This window comes from Pogona vitticeps, chromosome 5 (assembly GCF_051106095.1).
Source record: "Pogona vitticeps strain Pit_001003342236 chromosome 5, PviZW2.1, whole genome shotgun sequence".
Classification (NCBI taxonomy): domain Eukaryota; kingdom Metazoa; phylum Chordata; class Lepidosauria; order Squamata; family Agamidae; genus Pogona; species Pogona vitticeps.
In genome coordinates, this window is record NC_135787.1 from 39,552,038 (window position 1) to 39,574,325 (window position 22,288).

The 22,288-nt window shown below is 39.1% G+C and overlaps 1 protein-coding gene across 1 annotated transcript in view; it reads right to left on the bottom strand.

Moving 5' to 3' along the window:
• The window catches only part of MAML3 (mastermind like transcriptional coactivator 3), a 344,514-nt gene that overhangs the window by 190,554 nt on the left and 131,672 nt on the right, over nt 1-22,288 (bottom strand). The window lies entirely within an intron of this gene.

Consider the following 22,288-nt stretch of genomic DNA (forward strand, 5'->3'; position numbering starts at 1 on the left):
AGGCATCCTTCAGTCTCGAGAGACTATGGTAACATGCTCTGAATCGAGGAGTGTCCTCTCCAGAGCATGAAGTACGTATACACATACTAAAAAGGATTTTTTAAAAACCACACTAAAAATGGTTAACAAAAGCCACATGAAAAACAGTTTCAAAGCAGGAAGGTACAACAATTAATTTAAATAACCCACTCAGGTAAGCAGTCACTAAAAGAAAGCTGGCCTGAAAAGAAACACTAACATTGCTTGTAGAAGGATAGCAAATATGAGGTCAGCTTGGCCTCCTGTGAAAGGGAGTTCCAAAGTCTGGGAGAAGCAATAGAGAAGGCCCTCTCCTGTGTCCCACCAAATGCACCTGTAAAGGGATGGTCTGACCAAGAGAAAGACCTCTCCTGGTTATCTTAAACACCTGGGCAGACTCATAAAAGGAGACACAGTCCCTGCAATACCTTGCACCCAAAGCTATTTAGGGTTTTATAGGTTAGAACCAACACTATGAATTGTGTCTAGAAACGGATCAGCAGCCAGTTGAGCTGCTGTAACGGGGGGTGGGTGGGTTGTGAGCCCTGTAACCAACCGCTGTCAGCAATCTGGCTGCCACATTTTGGACCCGCTGAAGTTTCCACTTTCCACAGGCAGCTTCACACGGAGGTACAAAAAGTAGCACTTCCATCCGAGATATCTGGATGTGCAATCTTATAAGGCCTTCATGAACAGAGATTAGTATATATATATTTGTACTTGTAAATTATTACAAATATCCCTGTCTCAGGAGTGGCTGAGTGGCCAGCCAAGCAGGGAGATGGAGGAGCTACTCCCATTATTAGTGGAAAAGGTGGGATGCTGGTGGTGCTGGGACGCATGAGTGGACCAGCTGGTTGTGGGGGCCGGACTCACACTAGGTGTAGTTTGGACAGGGATATTCCTATTTATTTATGAGTATAAGTATCTCCATTTCTATTCATGAATCTTAGCTTTTGGTCTCCAGCTGGTATTGGCATTGTAGCTGCCCAAGTTCAGGTGGGGTTTAGACATTACTGCTTTTAGTTTCTCAAGGCTCCATGTGTTGGCTTTTTGGGCACTGGATTAATCTAACACTGCCTGATACACTGTACAGCTGATTTCTATGTTGGTGATACTCATCAAAGCTGGTCCAACAGTTAACCCTTCTGCATTTAAATAGAAAGGAAGCCAAACTGCCAACCCCTTCAGCACTTCTAACAGCTGTTTTATATGCTCTTTTGTTCTTTGCTATCATATGTTTTTAATGTGCTCTTAGATTCTTGTATTGAACACAAGATAAAGAAACTGTGAACTTCATGGACTTTCAAAGACTAAAATTTGCCAAAGGAGCTTGCTATACTTGGATGATCGGTACACGTTTTCTAGAAAGCTAGCTAAAACTACACCCACCACAGCTGGTAAGAATTGCTAGGGAACTAATAGGCCCAAAGCAAAGACAGTGGAATCTATAGGAGGACAAAAAGAGGTCTGAGCACGAAATAATAAATGTGGCCTCTGTCAGAAGTATTTGAAACACTTAATTTTCCTCAATAATGAAACAGCAGAAATTCACAGTTATGTAACCCTGTGGGAAATGTAAAAATTTTGAAGAATAAACCTCCAATCAAAAAGGAGAACCTCACACTGAGCACGATATTCTGAAACATAATTTATTTCTTAGGAGAATGATAGAATAGGCCATAAAGCAAGGGATGGCGGATCATCTCAGCTACAACTGAATTTTAATTAGTAGATACCCTTTGTCTTTCAGGCTCAATTAAAGGTTTGTGTTGGCCTTTAAAATCCAAAATGGTCCAGGACCAAAAAAATACTAAATACTTAACACCACAATGTGAAAATGCCCGAGTGCCAAGTTTCTGCTTGGCATCCTTTCACTAGATGGATGGGTGGAACTGTACTGGGCTTCCTCTGTTGTGGTGCAAGGGATGTTAATGCCCTTCCATGGGACAACTACCTGGCTTCATCTGCGCTCACCTTTACCAAGTGATAAAATGTTATTTGTATTCATGAGCCTCTTGATAAAAGGTGGCACAGCAAATGGTCTCAAAATCTTAGGTGAAATATGAGGACTATTCGTTTGATGAGCTGTTCCCCAAACACTTAGGGTTCTAAAGACTAAAACCAACACCTACGCCAAATATGTAAACCATAAACACCATGTGACATGTTCACCTGTTCCAGTGTGACTGTATTAGTCACACACTACTAACATAAGCAAATAATTCCAGCACCGCCATTCATAACATCTTTTTTAGCATGACTATCAATCCAAATGAGAAATTTAGACGGAAATGTGCTAAATCCAACTAAGGTGACAAATGGGGCATATTAGTCAACACTAGTATTAAATTACATTTGTTTCAATAGGCATATTCCATTTGGAATTAAAACTGCATTCAGACCAAAGTGTATATATGCACATATAATTTACTGCTAATTGAGGACATGGTTCCTCAATTATCTGTCCGTCTCTGCTTCAATTCTGTATATTTCACTTCACACTTCTAGAACAGAAAACCTAACTGAAAATCCCTGAGTTATACTACCTCTGCCAAACATCTAATTTTTTGGAGAACTGTCGTAAAAACTCAACATAAGACGAATATGTTACAATGAGCAAACCTCCCATTTTCCCCTGAAGGCTATATTCTTTGTGGTTTCTCCAGGACTGTGCATGCATACCTCTGGGTGTTTACCATCAGCAATTTTCAACATGCTGACATGGCTGAAAGTGACCACAGAGCCAACCCAAGCAGGCTAGAAAGAGAAAAACACAAGCAGAAGCGCTGTGATCTTTTGGCTCAAACTTTGCACTTTTTTTTTCTACAGTAACTAACAAAAATGGCCTGGTTATCATGGGAGAAGGATTCAATAAATACAATTTTCAGCAGTCTCTTTCTTTTTCCCTTCCTTTTCAGTTACCAACTAAGCTTTGTTCCTGAAGTTGCTATTTTTGTGGCTGACGCATGCAATACTGTGGAGGAGGGAACCATTCCTATTATGAAGGTTGCATTTCTTTCCCAGCTTTTGGTTTATACAGGCTGTGTAATGTTTTCCCAACAATCTGCCCTCTTATGTTTTATATCAGCCTGGCTTCATTCTGAGTTTCCCCCCATCCCCAAATTATTAGAGATATTATCTTAAAGTTATATGGGCTTTACTTATAAACAAAGAAGCAACTACTGTATTATTTAGGAAGCTGGATGACCTAATTTAACATTCTAAATTCCTGTGTTGAGTGACTTTGATTTTTTTAAAATAAACTAGCAAATTATTTTGTTAAAGGTAACAAATAAATTTAAACAACAATAGTTTTTTTTTTAAATTTACAAGTGGTGGTAGATTAATAACTCACTATCCTATACCATCTTTCTAAACACCCAAAAGGAAGCAGGGGTCTAATAATTTATTGTGCAAACAATGGAAGGGGAAGTCCTTTTCCCATAACAGAGTCAAAAAGCAATTATTTATTGATTAAACTTCCATTTACAGTTAGTACAATGTGTGAGGAGGTGTGAGAATTGTTAATTGCTTTTCCTACTACAGGATCACTATGGACATATGTGTTGTACTTACTCTGAAATTTCTCAGATTAAGTTGGGAACTTCACCTACATTCATGTTAAGATGATCCTTGTTAAGACTAGTCTCTGTGGTCATGTTTCAGCACTACAGCAAACAGGGTCTAGTATGAATCATGATTACATATGTCTGCAGAGAGGTGACGTGGTATAGTGGATATAGTTTCAGACTAGGACTCAGAAGACTTGGTCTCAAATCCCTGCTCAGCCACAGAAATTCAGTTGGGGGTGGCAATGGTAAACCACTCCTTGAATAGCTCATGGACATTAAAAATCCTACTGGAGATGCTATACATTGTTAGCATCTTGACAGCATATAACAACAGGATTCCAGAGCAATCTTATCCATGTATACTGAGAAGAAAGTCTCATTAGGTTTAATGGGGCTTCCTCCTAGTTAAGTGGGGGAGAGGAGTGTAGTCCTAAAATTCCCGCTGAAACGCAGCTGAGTGTCATGTGCAATGGCTTGTTTTACCTCCACTCTATCATGTACAAAGGCTGTGAGGCCAAGAGGCACTTCAGGAATATTGCTTTCTCTGACGAGTTCATAAAGAGATCTCAAGGCTTTCTGTATGTTTACTTAAAGGGTTTTAGATGCTATCTCAAGTCCTTTTCTGTGCCAATGGCTCTATTTCCTGTCCATAGAACAGATGATGATAAGTGGAACACATCCTTGCTGCAGCATAGTTGTTCTGCTATTTGCTATACATATATTTCTAGGTACATACAGATGTATAGACACACACACACACACACACACACACACACACACACACACACACAATGAAACCGTACATTCAAATTTAAAATCGAAACAGCACATACATTGCAGAGTATTAATAATATTATTATTTGGGTTTTTCCTTTGCCTCTGACTTGTGGCTAACAAGTAACATCAACCCCATACTTAAGAATCTGGGTATGCTATCCTTATCCCCCCCCTTTACCTTAAAGGTGATTGTTGATTCATATTTAGGATCCTGATTAAACCTATTCAGCACTCTGTTGGACGCGCAACTTTGTTTTATTTCTATGTCTACTTTCTGCCATGGGCTTCCAAGGCAGAATAAGTAACACTGAGACACCAGAATAAGATGCAGCCAGCCTCTACAACAACTGAAGATCATATCAACAGAAGAGAATTGATTGTTCCAATAATGATGGAGCCTTAAAATTCTCGAAAGACCGCTGTTAAATAGCAGCAGACACCAGCCAATCTTTCATAGAGCCGCAGCTTGTTAGTGCTCTTCAGAAGGAAGCAATGGTAAACCACTGTTCAATACTGATACCTTGAAAATCCTATGATGAAGCAATCCAGAATGAAACAAAGGGCAGTGCAACAAATGACACATTTTTAGGGCTGAAGGAGGGAAGGGGGACCTTTGCGAAGACAGCGAGAGTGGGGAATCACTCGGGTCCCCCTTCCCTCCTCTTACTATGCCTGAGCTGGATAAAAAGGCCAGGTGGACCAGATGTGGCCCACAGGCCATAGTTTGGAGAACTCCAGTCTAAGCTATGGATAGTTAACACAAAGCCCCACAACACATTTGTACTTTCCCGGCCATTTTTCTGATTCTTGCAATCCCCACACTGGCTTTCAGCAGCATGCTGGGCAAACTCCCTACTCCAATTTCTCACTTTTTATATAGTGGAACTGTGCTCCCACAATGTTCCGGTGAATGCAGTTTCACTCTAAAGAAATGTGTATATTCCCCATGCCTTGTGTTCTGGAAAATTCCCATCTTTTTGTTGCAGGTTTGTGTGGGTGTGTATGATGCTACTATGCGTCCCCCTTTCAGTGATGTGTGGTGGTGAGGATAAGGTCCACAATGGATTTTGAATGCAGCTGTGAAATTAGCCGCTCAACCCATAAAAGTGTCATGTTCCAAGACTCACACAGCCCAAATGTTTTTCTCTGAACCAAAGCCCACAGTGTAAGCATTGTACAGATTTTTAATACTTAATTTCAGGAGAGTTAACAATGTATCTACCACATATTGCATGCATGATTGTTTGATGAGAGAGGCAGAGGCTTATTAGTGGAGCCTCTAGCAGGGAAAGACTGTGCTGCAATCATACAACTTTACACATTTCAAGGTTATGCAACCACTGATGTTTTCTCAAGTTGGTAAGCTTGTTTTAAAATTATTTTTTAAAAAAATCTCTTTGCAAGGTGACAATCATAGCTTAAATTCTCCCTAAATTTAAGACAAATAGAGTCAAGAAAGATAATGATTTGCATTTCTGTGAGTGGCACAGAAAATCATTAATTAGGCAGTCAGACTGTAAGTATATATGTATAAATTAGCATTTATTCATCACTGAAACTGCAATAGATTTGTTCATAACTGAATATTAACTGGGTGAAGAGATTATTAAGAGTTTCTGGATGAAGGCAGCAGACAACTACAGCACAAAAGTAACGAGAGAACTTTAAAATGTCTAAATATTAGTATGTCATACCTAAGTGGCAGTCATAAACCATCATTTAATACCACTTGCTACACCCTCCATGGAACTGGTCTTCCTTTTCTCTTTCACTTGTATCTCTTGATTAGTGTAAGAATATCATACATCCATACTTGCTTATTAAGAGGCAGAACAAATCACAATTAGTACCTCAGACCTTTGAGCAAAATGACCTAGTATGGCAAAATCATTCCAAGATTCCACACACTGAAGAGCAGAGCTAAGAATTCATTTAGCTTTCGCCTGCATTGTTATCATCCCCAAAAGCCAGATGGTTAAATGGACTAACGTTCTGGCACATTTCCTTTTTTGGAAGTACTAAATAGATTGTTATTTTGTTGACGTTTTCAGCTGGCCAATTCTGATTTTGGCATATTTCATTATAGCTAGTATTAAATTGCAAAAGTTGTTGGTCTTTTCATTGTGTTGTAGTTGTTGCTGCTACTGCTGCTTTCACTGAGCATTTATAATATAATCCACATTGAACACCAGCATTAAAAATGGATTCCCCTTGTTACATTTTGAAGTAGCATGGCCTTGACTGAGGAAAAATATTAAAAAGCTCAGATAAGTTATTTGAAGCATAACTATCTCAGCTCTTTAAATTTTTTTTCCTTCAAGTGTTTCTTAGCCTTCCATATGGCATGTGCAGAACTCTTCAAAGACGTTCCCACCGAGGAATATGAAAAGAAGTCATGATTTATGAATGTCTACAAAATATGTAAAGAATAAATGTCTCTGGTTGGAACAGAAATCAGCAATGGTGAATGTAGAAATAAAGTGATCAACAAAACAGAATTGGCAATGCAGACAGCAATTTCAGTATGAGTACAGCCAGCCTGTGTAATCATAGGCAAGCTGCATCAGAATGACCCTAGAAGAAGGGAATGGTAAACCACTTCTGACTACTCTCTACCTGGAAAGGGTCGCCATAAGTCAGAATTGACTTGGAACATGATTATTATTTATTACCATATTGTCAAGTTTATATAGAAAAAATACACATAGCTATTCCAATATTCAAGGTGCTGCTGATGGTCCTGAGCACACTCGTGTGTTCTTCCACACTTGCTGCAAGTAACCAAGTTTGTTCAGGATTGATGGCGAAACCCCTGTATGTTTATGTGTCCAGAAAGTATACATCATTATGAAGCAAAGATCTGATGGCATAATAATTTTCCATTCACTACCCTGTACATAACTAATACAGATGTATCCAAGATGGCACCCTATATAACCATGGTGAATCTAGGAAAATATGTGCCAGTATATATAGCATGCTACCTTAATGGCATCTCTTCATTATCATCATCTCTGTCAGGAGAGCAGATCACTGTTCTCCCTCTATGAGAAAGCACATGGATAACACGTTATCTCAATTTCCCCCCTTATGTCATTTTGTAGTATGAGGTGGCAACTTCACTGTTTTTCACAATGAGAGGCCTACTCTTGAAACCCTTTTTCCTGTCAAGCACAGAGATCCATGGTATGTTCATCCTTTATGATTACATGTAATATGTTCATTAGCAAGTAAGAGATTCTTACGAGGTACTACTAAGCCTCCAAGTCACTATAATGCAACACTTCCTAAAGACCGCACTAGCAGTGGGAGCAAATCTCAATACTGGATATGAGCAATCCACTTTCTCCTTCCAAGAAATGAGAGGAAGTGAAATGAGTGTGAAAGCAACCATGATTTACAAGGTATCTAATTCTGTCAGACTTAGATTCAAGATGACTTATAGCAGGCCAGGCTTTTGCTTTTTTTTAATCATACAAAGAGGCTTTATGAGAGATCGGGCTATTTTTCTATCAAGTCCAGTATTGACTACTATGTCAATACTGCCAATAGTCTCTGTCAAACTCTTTTCCATGACCTGCTACCTGGTTCACTTAATTCTACATGCCAAGAATTCTTCAAATAATATCCTCTACCCCTTCGCAGCCCTTCCCTCTTGTAACCTTGCAATGGTCACTTAATTAATGCAAAAGGAGATCTTACATTTAGCAAAACTGGGACCAACCTTCCCCACAGAACTAATATGCATTTGTTTATGCCATGGTGATTTTTGGACAGGATAGTGCTACAGTATAACTCTCACTGATTTCAAAAGAATTGAGTTCAAAGAACCCGTACTTGGAGGCACTCCCAAGACAAAAAGGTGTGTTCCACAGGTTCACTGGTGGGGATTTTTAAAAATCCAAGCTATTTTGGGAAATTATATCACTAAAAGGAGAAGGGCTTTGCAAAAATTATGCTTGAAGAAAGCTAACTGTAATGTAAAAGAATCCCGTAAGGAGGATGTTTCCTAAGATCCTGTGTGTGAGGAGGGAAGGCACACCAGAATAGGCCACTATATCCATGCTGACAGAGTAGATGAGGGAGAAAGAGCCCAGGAGGTCAAAGGCAGGTGGCAGCACAGATTTTGTCACAAGAATATGCTCTTTGTCTCATGTGGCTAGTAATGATTTGATCAAACAAGTATTAAACCCCTGAGAAAAAGGCCTTCAAAGATGGAATAAAATACTTTGATAGAAGCTTTGATCAGGATGAAGTGAATTTAGAGACTGGGGACAAATTCTGCTTTTAACAAAGGTGCAGAAACATAATTTGCCAGGCCTTTCCTCTCAGGTTTGTCTTAAGAAAAGACAAAACTTGTTCTTGGGGAATCTGTTCCTCAGAACATGTCTACATCTGACGTTATGCTTCTTCCAGTGCTCCCATTTTAGAATCATACCTATTGCTTTTAAGTTACTTGATGGAAACAAAGTTGTCCCTAGAGATTTTTGGCTATGATTTCTCATGCCCATCTTCCTCCTTGTTGTATTTTTATTTTTAATAAGTTTGGCAAAAAAAAAGTCATTGCTTTTGTGTTCCAAGTAACATTTATGCTGCTTTCTTTTGCATTTTGTCTCAATGACTGTTAATCTTTGTCTGCTTATTCTGGTTTACAAGGATGGAAATCGTGTTTTTTTCTTGAGACAAATAGACTTGAATTTGTGTAACCAAAGAATGTAAAATTAAAATGGAAAAACACAAATTCCAGTCTTGTAAATGAAAAGAAGTGGACAAAGGTTAACAATCCTATGATCAAATCTCTTCATTTCTCTTTAAGGACATTTGTGCAGCACATTAAATTCAGTTGAAGAAATCTGCACCATTCAGCTTTGTAGCTTCACTCTTCTCATACATTGTCAATGCAAGCAGCATAAGTCAATGTATGTTACTACATAAATGGAGTATATTAATAACAAATTCTAAACATAGCAAATGGCAAGGATGTGAATCTTTGAAGGAAAATGGGTAGTAGTTACTCAAATGTTATGAAGTTCTCTGTGAATCAGCAAGAAGCTCTTACAGAGCTCACTAGCAGTTAAAATGTTCACTACTACTACTACTACTACTACTACTACTACTACTACTACTACTACTACTACTACTACTACTACTACTACTACTAATAATAATAATAATAATAATAATAATAATAATAATAATAATAATAATACTTTATTACGATCAACAGATCAGATGTAAAATGTTCACTTTTTTCTACTTGCTTCCCTGACTCTGCTAAATAGTTATTGTGAAGGTATCAATAGCTTTAGAACAAATTTCCTGAAGAGGTTGTGTCAGTTAAGGTCTGTCAGGAACCCTTAGAAATAGCATTTCACATCCTAGGATGGGAATTTTAAGTAGATGAACCCTGTCCTTCCTTGGCAGGTACTGCTTCTGCAACTCTTGCTCCCTGCCTCAATCTGTTTTATTATGGTATGTTATAAGAGAGAGAGAGAGAGAACAATCTCTGATAGAAATCTGTAAGTATGGTGCTTCTGATTGACATGAAAGGATTCTGTATTTCCACCATATACAGCTTCACCAGAGAAAACCACTGTGATTAAGCAGAGACATCTATATGCTGTCCACTATAGAAAGTCCCATTTTTGGAATTCTAGAGCTACAATTGAACTATTCTAACAACAGAAAAGAGAGTTACACAACCTAGTCTTAATTGAAATATTTGGTGCCAGCTGATATGTTCAAACACATCCACCAGAACTTGATTATTCACTAGCAATTAAAGCTATTAAGTCAGCAGACAGACAGCAGGTTATTTCACTGTGATCTGACAAAGCCAGCCGTCTTGCTCTCCCCTTCTATATGACAGCACTGTAATTAGCGGTAATCAAATATGATTTGGACTAGGTGTTGTTATGCTTGCTTTCATAGCCTGAAAGGTATCCTGCCAATTGCATAATGTGGAAACACATTATTCTCCGGACAAAAGAAATGGGGGGGGGGGGAGAGAATAACAGCATAAAAACACTTAGAATGGGGGGGAGGGGGGAGATGTTCTCTGTTTTACTGTGGGTTTTAACAGGCAGGTTGCATCTTGCATATAAGAAGACTCAAAATTACCCATAAGTTTAATTTCAGTAAGTTATATTTAAAGAAAAACAATTAAGTTAAATTACAAAAGGCTGATCGAGTAATATTGTGAAATGCGCTAATAAGTATAATTATTCTTAGCACACATATTCTCCGCTTGAGAAGCGTCTATAACCTCCATTAACATTAATGGGAGCTCTGCTCAGGCATCAGGCACAGACTCAAACCTAATAGGGCATTACAGCTTCAAAGTGCTGTACAAACATTAACTAATTAGTTCTCATAACCATGCTAGATGGTAGGTGAGGAGGGGCGCACTGAACTATATATCTGAACAAGCATTGCCTCCAGAGAGCATCAGAAATGTACTCTTCAACAGAAAACAGGGATTCACAGAGTTAATACTGCAGCCAGACAGAGCGGCATTTTACAGGTGACAAGAAACATGGGGAGGCAAACTGGATACAAAAATCCTTGGAACTGTTTATGGGATCCTCTGTATCTCAAAGCAAAACCTTTCATTGCCTTGAATGTACTTTCCAGTTTTGATTGGCAGAGGACCTCCCCCTTTTTCCTGCCAGTCATCTATCCATCCTGTCCCTGCCTCCCCCAGTTCTCTCACCTTTGTCTGCTTTTGGAGCTATTTTTAACTTTTAACTGAACTTAATAAGAGTGATTACTTAAGATTACAGTAAAATAGAAAGAGCCCCTTGCAGTTCAGGAACACCCTGCTGAGCTTCCAGGGAACTCAAGATCCAGGACCCTTGATTCACTTCTGCCTGTCCCTTTCCTATTCTCTGTTCACCAACTCCTTCCTCTCCCTCTTACATCTTTGTTTCCCCTCCCCTCCTTTATGTCTCTGTTTGCAGATGTGATGTGTGGCTTCTTTTTTAAAGCCTGTAATTAAATTGCACATTCACATATGCACGTGAGCACCATTTTAAAAAATAAAAAAGTGTAGAGAGAGTGGGACATGATGTGACATCACACCCAGCTCCCAACATGTCCATAGCAGCAGCGTGTACACCCAGCCACAACGGATTAAAACAAATAACAAACCATTGAAACTTTGGCATGTGTTACAACTGATCTTGTGTCTTTTTTCAGCTTAAATGCCTCTCCTGCAGATTACTGCACCAGCTACTGTCTAAATGGTTTCAGATTTTGGCCAGAAAAGCTACTGTATTCAAAAGTCAGAAAAGCTATATACCAACAGCAGCAAGTAGTTTAAGAAAAACTAGTCTGTAATTTTCTGAATTCAATATCACAAATAATAGACTGGCTTCTTGTTTCTAGACATGGGTTGGCATATGGCTGTCACTCTAAGTCTATACAGTGGTGTCTCGCTTAACGGCGATAATCTGTTCCAGGAAAATCACCATTAAGCGAAAACATCGTAAAGCGAAAATAAAAAGCCCATTGAAACACACTGAAAACCTTTCAATGCGTTCCAATGGGCTTAAAACTCACCGTCCAGTGAAGATCCTCCATACGGTAGCCATTTTCACTGCCTGTATAGTGAGGAATCCGTCCCTAAACACAGCGGGGAGCCATTTTATTTACCCGGTGGCCATTTTGAAACCACCGATCAGCTGTTTAAAAAACGTCATTTTGCGAAAAAATCGGTTCCCGAAGCAGGGAACCAATCATTGCAAAGCAAAATTCCCCCATTTACACCATCGTTTTGCGATCGCAATTGTGATTGCAAAAAGATTGTTGTAATGCGGAGCAATCGTAAAGTGAGGCACCACTGTGGATCCCACCACTGTAAATGACTTGGGATCAGATTGTCTGATTCGCTACCATCTCCAGCACAGACTTTCCCATGTTCTTCTGGGACCAGCTGGAAAGGCCCTCTGAGATCAACAGAATGAGCAGGTCTTCTAACTGGCTGTATCCATGCTCTAGAACTCCTTTCCTAGGGAGGTTTGTCAGCCCCATATTTCATCACCTTTTGGAAAATGACAAAGACCTTCTGATGCTAACAAAACCTTTCCCATGGAATGGATTATGACAATTGCTCTCTTTAGTTCAGTTGGCTGTTGTTCTTACACAAAGAGTCAATGACACAGTGGTTAAATTGCAGTGCTGCAGTGAAGACTCTGCTCATGACCTGAGTTTGATCCTGGGCTCAGGTAGCTACCTCTGGGTTGACTTAACTTTCTATCCTTCTGAGTTGGTAAACTAAGTACCCATCTCATTCATGGGAGTGGGGTGGCTATGTGTAGCCTGCATCATTAAATTGTAAACTGTCCAGCGAGTGCTTGAAGCAGTATAGAAGTAGAACACTTTGCTTTTTGCTTTACTTGCCTTGAGTCCCAGTTCTGTGAGAAAAGTGGCATATAAATACAATAAATAAGTAACTTTACATAACTATGACTTAAAGGCCCTACTTACTGGGCGTTACTTCTGTAATAAATGTTTTTATATGTTCAGTACGTTTTGACTATTATTCCAGTATAATGGCTGTTTTAAAATTGTAATTTATTGTGTTTTAGCAATACTTGTTAGGTGCCTTGGGTTCCCTCAGGGTGATGAAAGGCATATTTGTTGTTGTTTAGTCGTGTTCAACTCTTCGTGACCCCATGGACCAGAGCACGCCAGGCCCTCCTGTCTTCCACTGCCTCCCGGAGTTGGGTCAAATTAATGTTGGTAGCTTCGGTGACACTGTCTAACCATCTCGTCCTCTGTCGTCCCCTTCTCCTCTTGCCTTCACACTTTCCCAACATCAGGGTCCTTTCCAGGGAATCTTCTCTTCTCATGAGATGGCCAAAGTATTGGAGCCTCAGCTTCAGGATCTGTCCTTCCAGTGAGCACTCAGGGTTGATTTCCTTTAGAATTGATAGGTTTGTTCTCTTTGCAGTCCAGGGGACTCTCAAGAGCTTCCTCCAACACCACAATTCAGAAGCATCAATTCTTCGGCGGTCAGCTTTCTTTATGGTCCAGCTCTCACTTCTGTAGATCACTACAGGAAAAAACATAGCTTTGGCTGTGTGGACCTTTGTTGGCAAGGTGATGTCTCTGCTTTTTAAGATGCTGTCTAGGTTTGTCATTGCTTTCCTCCCAAGGAGCAGGCATCTTTTAACTTTGTGGCTGCTGTCACCATCTGCAGTGATCATGGAGCCCAAGAAAGTAAAATTTGTCACTGCCTCCATATCTTCCCATTCTATTTGCCAAGAGGTGATGGGACCAGTGACCATGATCTTGGTTTTATTGATGTTGAGCTTCAGACCGTTTTTTGCTCTCTCCTCATTCACCCTCATTACAAAGTTCATTAATTCCTCCTCACTTTCTGCCATCAGAGTGGTATCATCTGCATATTGAAGGTTGTTGGTATTTCTTCTGGCAATCTTAATTCTGGCTTGGGATTCCTCCAGTCCAGCCTTTCGCATGATGTATTCTGCATATAAATTAAATAAGCAGGGAGACAATATACAGCCTTGTCGTACTCCTTTCCCAGTTTTGAACCAATCAGTTGTTCCATATCCAGTTCTAACTCTTGCTTCCTGTCCGAAGTATAGGTTTCTCAGGAGAGAGATAAGGTGGTCAGGCACTCCCATTTCTTTAAGGACTTGCCATAGTTTGCTGTGATCCACACAGTCAAAGGCTTTTGCATAGTCAATGAAGCAGAAGTAGATATTTTTCTCGAACTCTCTGGTTTTCTTGCTATTCTTTAGAAGTCTGCATTCAATTTTCTGTAATTTTCCCTATCTCCCTTGAATTTTCCCCCCTTCTCTTCTCTGCTATTTGTAACGCCTCATTGGACTGTTGCTTTGCTTTCTTGCATTTCCTTTTCTTTGGGATGTTTTTTTTTTTTTTTGCTGCCTCCTGTACAATGTTACGAGCCTCTATCCAAAGTTCTTCAGCACTCTGTCCACCAAACTGAGTTCCTTAAATCTGTTCTTCACTTCCACTGTGTATTCATAAGGGATTTGGTTTAGATTATATCTGACTAGCTCAGTGGTTTTTCCTACTCTCTTCAATTTAAGCTTGAATTTTGTTATGAGAAGCTGATGATCAGAACCACAATCAACTCCAGGTCTTGTTTTTGCTGACTGTGTAGAGCTTCTCCATCTTTGGCTGCAGAGAATATAATCAATCGGATTTCTGTATTGCCCATCTGGTGATTTCCATGTGTAGAATCACCTCTTGTGTTGTTTGAAAAGAGTGTTTCTGATGACCAGCTTGTTCTCTTGACAAAACTCTATTAACCTTTGCTCTGCCTCGTTTTGAACTCCAAGGCCAGACTTACCTGTTGTTTCTTTTATCTCTTGACTCCCTACCTTAGCATTCCAGTCCCCTATAATGAGAAAAACATCTTCCTTTGGTGTCAGTTCTAGAAGGTGTTGTAAATCTTCATAAAATTGGTCAATTTCAATCTCCTCAGCATTGGTGGTTGGTGCATAAACCTGGATTATTGTGATGTTGAAAGGCCTGCCTTGGATTCGCATTGAAATCATTCTATCGTTTTTGAGATTATATCCCGTTACAGCTTTTCCCACTCTTTTGTTTACTATGAAGGCTACTCCATTCCTTCTACAGGCTTCTTGCCCACAATAGTAGATGTGATAATCGTCTAAATTGAATTCGCCCATTCCTGTCCATTTTAGTTCACTGATGCCCAGGATGTCAATGTTTATTCTTGCCATCTCCTGTTTGACCACATCCAATTTACCAAGGTTGATAGATCTTACATTCCAGGTTCCTGTGCAGTATTTTTCTTTGCAGCATTGGACTTTCCTTTCACTTCCTAGCGCGTCCACAGCTGAGCTTCCTTTCAGATTTGGCTCAACCACTTCATTAGCTCTGGAGCTACTTGTACTAGTCCTCCGCTCTTTCTCAGTAACATGTTGGACACCTTCTGACCTGAGGGGTCCACCTTCCAGCATCATATCTTTTAGCCTTTTGTTTCTGTTCATGGGGTATTCTTTGCAAAGATATTGGAGCGGCTTGCCAGTTCCTACTCCAGGTGGATTGCGTTTAGTCGGAACTGTCCACTATGACCTGTCCGTCTTGGGTGTCCCTGCACAGCATAGCCCATAGCTTCTCTGAATTATTCAAGCCCCTTTGCCACGACAAAGCAGCAATACATGAAGAGAGAAAGGCATATAAATAATGCTAAATAAAAGAAAAATAATAATCCATAAACTGCCTACTTATGTATATATTTTTGGCAGCTGTTTGTATTATACTTCTTTGAAATTGTACATTTTTACTGCTATCAGGTACTTATTTTATTTATTTAATTTATACCCCGCCCATCTAGACTGAAGTATACTCTGGGTGGCTTTGGGTGCCATAGTATTTAACAAAAAATTTGTACATTTAGATAAATAAATAATTGCTTGGAAAAAATTGCCATATGACAACTAGATTAGTGTATTTTGTATACTCTCATTCACTTCCAATTTAAAAAATTGAGTGAATGAACACCATTCTTACTTTCTGATTCATGTATGTCATGTGCTTACAATGGCAAAGCAGAATCTATAAACAAGAGCTCCGCCTGTGTGGCTAAACTTAAGTGCAAGCTTAACGCTGTTTGTCTGAAGGAGCCAGATTTTGCTATACAGTGCTCTCCCTCCACCCAAAATGTCTTTAAATTGAACGTTTCTTACACCTTACAGAATATTAGAAAATATTTCAATTAAGTAGCAAGCCATCTCTTACAGAAGTAACTCAGTGTCTTGTGCCTTAACCATCTTAATTCTTCTCTCTAAGATCAAAGGGACAACAGATTTCTGAAAACAAAATATTGTGAACTCACATCAACAATGAAAGTAAACTCTGGCAACCTTATCTGTCAAGGTCTGCTAACCAGCCATGTGACAACTTAAGGGAAGGAAGGGAAATGTCATCATTTACCACATTCAAGTCTGTCCATGCACTTCATTATAAGCACTTATTTACCACAACAATCTCAGAATTAGGATCACATTACTCATGGAGTACATTCTGTTCCCTTTGCAAGAAGACAACTTCTTTCTACCAAAAAGCACTGATTTGGGCAGTACTGTAGTGTGAATGAAAGTCAAACTCATCTGCAGGGATGCAATGAATGAGAAACCTTTCAGCAACCAGTACTTGGGAAAAGTTACTGTAATTAATCTTTTTAAGAAGCAGATGTCCTTGAACACTGTCTATACTTCCCATGTTCTTCTGGGATCTTCGGCTCCTCCTAATCAAGCATCCATCTCTGTTTGTGTATCCATAACTGTTATGTGCTGTCAAGTTGCCTTTAACTTATGGTGCCTATGTATGAATGACCTCCAAAAGGTCTGTCATCCACAATCCTGCTCAGCAATCACAATCTTAAATTAATGGCTTCCCTTATTAAGTCAGTCCATCTCATATCTGGTCTTCCTCTTTTCTTCCCCTTTTCTAATATCCATAATAAAGTTTTAAATGGAAAATGCTAAACAGACATTGTCTGTCAGGTGGAAATGCAGAGAATATTATTTTGCTGTTGAAAAATAACACACATGAATGGGCATAATGTGAAATGTATAAGAGCCTCGTGCTGCTGTGGTTAAATTGCAGTACTGCAGCCAAAACTCTGCTTACAACCCAGGAAGCCAGCAAAAAGCTGACTCAGCCTTCCATCCTTCTCAGGTTGGCAAACTGAGTACTGTACCCAACTTGCAGGGGGAGCGTATAGCCTACACATATAAAAAACTGTAAACCACCCAAGAGAGTACTTTTAAGTGTTATGAGGTGGTACATACACAGTACACTTTAAAATGAAGAAAAGTGACCTTGTGTAGGTTTTGAGGTGGCTTTTGCTCGTTGTGTTTTTCCTAAATGTTATAATATAAAGAGATAAAATCTTAAAGCTAATTTTTTTTTATTGAGCTGGACTAATCTAAAAGTAAATCAGCTGACAGGAGAACTTTATTACACATACACAATAGTTTTATTTGCTTCTTGTAACGCCAGTAGTGGTTGTGGTGGTGGAGGAGGAAGGCCAAAAAAAAAAAAGGAAGAGGAAGAAATAGTTGCTTTTGTTCTTGTGCTTCTAGTGAATTTAGTATTTTCTCTTTCAATTCAGGTTTGGATGGTATTTAAGAAGAGTCAGCTAAACTTAAACATCTATTCCTTTACAGTTTAAAAATCAAAACTAATTTAAAGTGACACATGGAGGACTTCTTCAACTATGCAAAAGGTTGTCTGAAGAGTTTCTTGAAGACTGAAAAGGCCACTATGGTTTTTTATTTTAATTTTTAAAACTTGTTTGGTCATCTTGGAACCTGAGCGAGTTTAGTCCTTGTCAGAAAGGCACAGCGGGGAATTGAACTCCCTATCTCTGGCTCTGAAGCCAGATACTGCCAGTATGTTCTCAAAATAAGAAGGAGAGGGGTGCCAAAGGAGCCCATGTTTATAGTGTGGAAAACCATGTTCCCACAAACATTCTTTGTAGTAAATTTATGCAAGATAGGACCATTAAGACCAGTTAGCAGATCCTTACCAGCCGCCAAACTTGATTATTACAGTACAGGTCACTGATGACTTATAGCTAGAAGCAGTACCACTCAAAGGGTGAGAGGAGAAGTAATATATGAAATATGTCTGGCAGGTTTGTGTGATTGGACTGGGTCAATGCTCACAACATTGCTAGTATCTTTATATTTTCTTACCAAGCTAGGAATAATAAACCAAAAGCACAAACAAGATGACAACGCCTCCTGCCACTCCATGTCTTTTCACAAATGATGGCAATTGATTAAGGTAAGGCAAAGCTAGAGGGTTCCCAAAGATTATTTTTTTGTATAGTGTAACAAAAATAGCTCACACATTCAAGATGGATTTTCAGCTACTGTACTAGCATGACCAATATGCCCGAATAATTGGACTTCCATTCCTCTTCCACCATTGCAAATATTCTCATGCTGTTGTTGAAGTTACTTTAGGGACTAAAACTCCTGGAATTTCTAAGCTAGCATTTCCACTAGTTATAGTGCATGGGTACTCTGTGAATTGTAGTCAAGTAAGTAAGTAATCATTACAGTCCTGAAATGATGAAGAAAAAAATTGGTTACCAGTATAGCTTGTGTTTTCCTATTTTCTACACTACGTTCCCTGTATTGTTTCTCTTGTTTTTCTTTTTTTTTAAAAAAAATAGCATGATATTATAATACAAGGCATGATCTTATTGCAATGCCTACAACAGAAAATAAGGAAGCAGTGTAAGAACTTGGGAAATAGCCTGGATGGCTGAAGGATTCTGAGAGTTTCTGTACAATAAATGTACAGGCTCTGCACAGCACAAGCTAGTACAGTATTTGAATTTGTGGCATTCCTTCTCTAAACATGAAAAAAAGTTATGCCATAAGAAGAGTGGTGCTATTTTTCACATACTTACAATCTTAATCTAATACAGATATACATTTATTATTAGGAAAAGGAATAAACTCTGGTTTCAGGAAGACTTCATTTTTAATCTAACATGGAAATGTGTCAGGCTCTGATTTAACCTTGGGGGTCTTTTATATACAAAAGGGCTCTATCTATCAGCTACAGACCTTCCCTTAGTTTGGTGCCTGAGATGCTACGCTGTGCTTGATCTATTCTGTTTAAATGACAAGATCCATTAGATTTATAACATATCAAAACAAGAATAAAACACAAACCCTAAAGGAGGCAGAGTAAGCCATGAAAAGGGGGATTCCTGCTGAGGCGGAGTCAATTTTCCTTGATGGCCTTGCCATCAAGTGATGGGTTGAAAGAAACTGGAAGGACCCCAAAAATTGTCCTCCTAATCTTTTTCAGAGACAAGATGATGTTTATCTTCCTGCAGATACCACCTTACTCAATTTCTTCCATACATTAATAACTACTCCACCAAAAGATAAACAAAATCCAATGCAATGCTATAAAACTGGCTAGAGTATGAATCCCACTAGAGTTCAAAATCTTCCGTTGCCCTGGTAGAACAATCAGCTTCAACACTTTCAAATCTGAGACATCAACTAATCTCCACCTGGAATGAGGGACACGCTTGGAATTTATTGTATTCTATCTTACCTCTTAATGGACTCTTTAAAAAAATATTTATACTCTATATTCCCATTGAGAAATACTTGAGGAAAGTTATCTGCAGGAAGATAAACATCATACAGAATTTTAAAAAGTCAACAAAATAAAGAAGCTGATACAGTATCAGAAAATAATGCCACATTAATTAAGCTAAAAGCTACCCCTGACTGTACCCAAGAAAGTTAAGTGCGGAAGAAAGAGGTGAACGGTCAAACCTCCTTGAAGAAGGAGAAGAGATTTTCCTTTGTCTTTACCTAATGTGCACTTGGAGAGAGAACAAGCTGGTATGTACAGACATAAAGACAGTCTTTAAGATGGAGACTAGTAACTTATCTAAGGTCTGAAAAATAAATTTCTACAACTGGAAATGAACATACAGTATTTGTTTATATATCCATTTTACAGGTTAAAAGGATTACTGTATACTCTTTTTAAATAAGTACTAAAAATCCAGAGAAGTAGGCATATTTCCTGCTACGACTGATGACACCTTACCCTGAATCTATTTCCCGGTGACTGTCCACTGGAAAAACAAACCCTGCATCAGTTTAGTTGCCATGCAGATGATGATTTTCAAGACAAGCTGTAAACCTCAGCTGTCCAGTGTGCTGCATTCCTGCTTCACTGCTCCTAATGGAAATTTTCCCCACAATCTTAGTCACATTGAGTAGGATAACTTGTCCTCCAGAGAGAGAAAAGGAAAGGGGAAGAATTGGGAGGAGGATAGAGAAATGAGTGGGGCTGGTCTTCTTGATCTTTCTGCATAACAAAACTGGCTGCATGGCTCAATGAGTTGGAGAAATTGGCTGCAGAATCAAGGGTTGGGAGTCTGATCCCCTACTGTGCCTCCTCGGAGGAGAGCCGGTATGGTTGGCCTTGAGCTAGTGCACAGTTCTAGAATGTCCCCAAGAGAAGGGAATGGTAAACCACTTCTGAACACTCTATTCCTGGAAAGAGCCACCATAAGTTGGAACTGACTTGACAGCATGTAATTATTATTTATGGGCAGCAGATAGGAGCTAGTGTGAAGCCTACTAGTCACATCTTCTTGTCTAGTCTTCCTCTGCTAAGTTCAACATCCTCTGAGTATTCCTATGTGGACTTGTCCGAATTTGGGGGAGAAGTCCATATCACATGGAAAACCATTCCCTGAAACATATGCCACTGTCCCTTCTTTCCAGTCTCCTCTTTGATCCATTCTTCCCCTCCTTCCGATCCTTAACTCCAAACTTACCTGCTCCCTCTTTCTTTCTAGTCCTTCCCTCTGTGCTCCATTGTAACCTTGTGTTCTACCCCTTATATCCTCAGAGTACCTTCCTCTCCTCACAGTTCCCACCTAGCATTTTATTCTGTCTTATTGAATGAAAAATTATGGTGGTGATGATGGAAGTAATTTATGGAGCTGATAATTATTAATGAATCAGAACATTCCTTAGGGCAGACTGGTCACATTTTGGAATTAGACTTAGATCTTGCGATTTAGCTTTATATTGCTTTTGGAGTATGTGAATGTTCTGTACCATCATATCATCCAACTTTTGGCAACTTTAATATCTTTTTGAGGCATGTTAGATGTTCAAAGGAATGATTTACCATTGCCACCCTCCCAGTGAACCCTGGACTCCCCAAATATTAGTTCAATGGCCTATCTACTACTGGCTCTCTTTTGTGGAGTACTGTTCTCCAACACTCCATTTCAGTAGAAAATATGTGCTGGTTTATAATCTTTCTGGTTTAGCCCAGTGAATTGGAGTGCTGACTCCACGGGACAGGTGTTTGAATACCCACTGTAATTCTCAGGAAATAGTGCAGCTGAGTTCATAGAACAAGTGTGATGGGTATGGCTACATGCCCTGAGATCCTGGGCAAGCTGCACAGTCCTAGAGTGCCATCAGAAAAAAGAAATACAGAATCACTTCCGAGTACTTTATATCTAGAAATCCTGGAGCGGCAGGGATATGTGCCATAAATTGGAAATGATTTGACAACACATTACTACTACTATGAACACTACTACTGCTATTTAAATTTAAACCTCACTTTTCTGCCAACTATTTCAGTTCTTGATATGTTAAGTGTATGTACATGAGAGACAGAAAGAGATTATGACAGAGAGCATGGATGTCTAGAAGAGGGAGAGAAAGGAAGTACCTGTACCAATGAAAAGGGTACTAGCTGCTCTCTCTCTCTTTTTTCATACCACTGCTAATTAATTAATTTACAGTGGCTACTGATTTGGGATGATCTGGAGAGGGATGCAAATTAATTGAATAATTCATTTTGTTTTAAGTGATTTGGAAGAGAAATTTAATTGGCTTTGCCTTCTGTTGAATTTAAATAAATGGTACTAATTATTTTTAAATTTGCATATATAGATATAAATTAACATATACAACTTTTATGCTCAGTCCCTGAATCTTTTACATGCCTGGTAGGACACTTGTAGAGAAGGGAAGCCTAACCTGAAAGTCTGTTTTTCAGAATGTGTACTTCTTAAAATCTATTGTAAAGCAGAAGTTGTTTAAAACTAATGAGGAATCTCTCCGAGAGACACACACACCTTCTCCATGTATGAAACTAGCCTAGCAACAAGAATGCAGGAACATGGTGATCCTGGGTGCGTATCAAGTTGGTAAATAGGTGTGTAACTAAGGCAAAACTACTTTATTTACCATTTGCCCTCAGTTGGGCAGTTGTAGTCTACAAACACATGGGAGAAAGCAGAACAAGTTCTAACAATTTAGCTCAATCCTTCAGGAAGCATTTTCAAATGCAAACTGCTCCATTTTCACTGT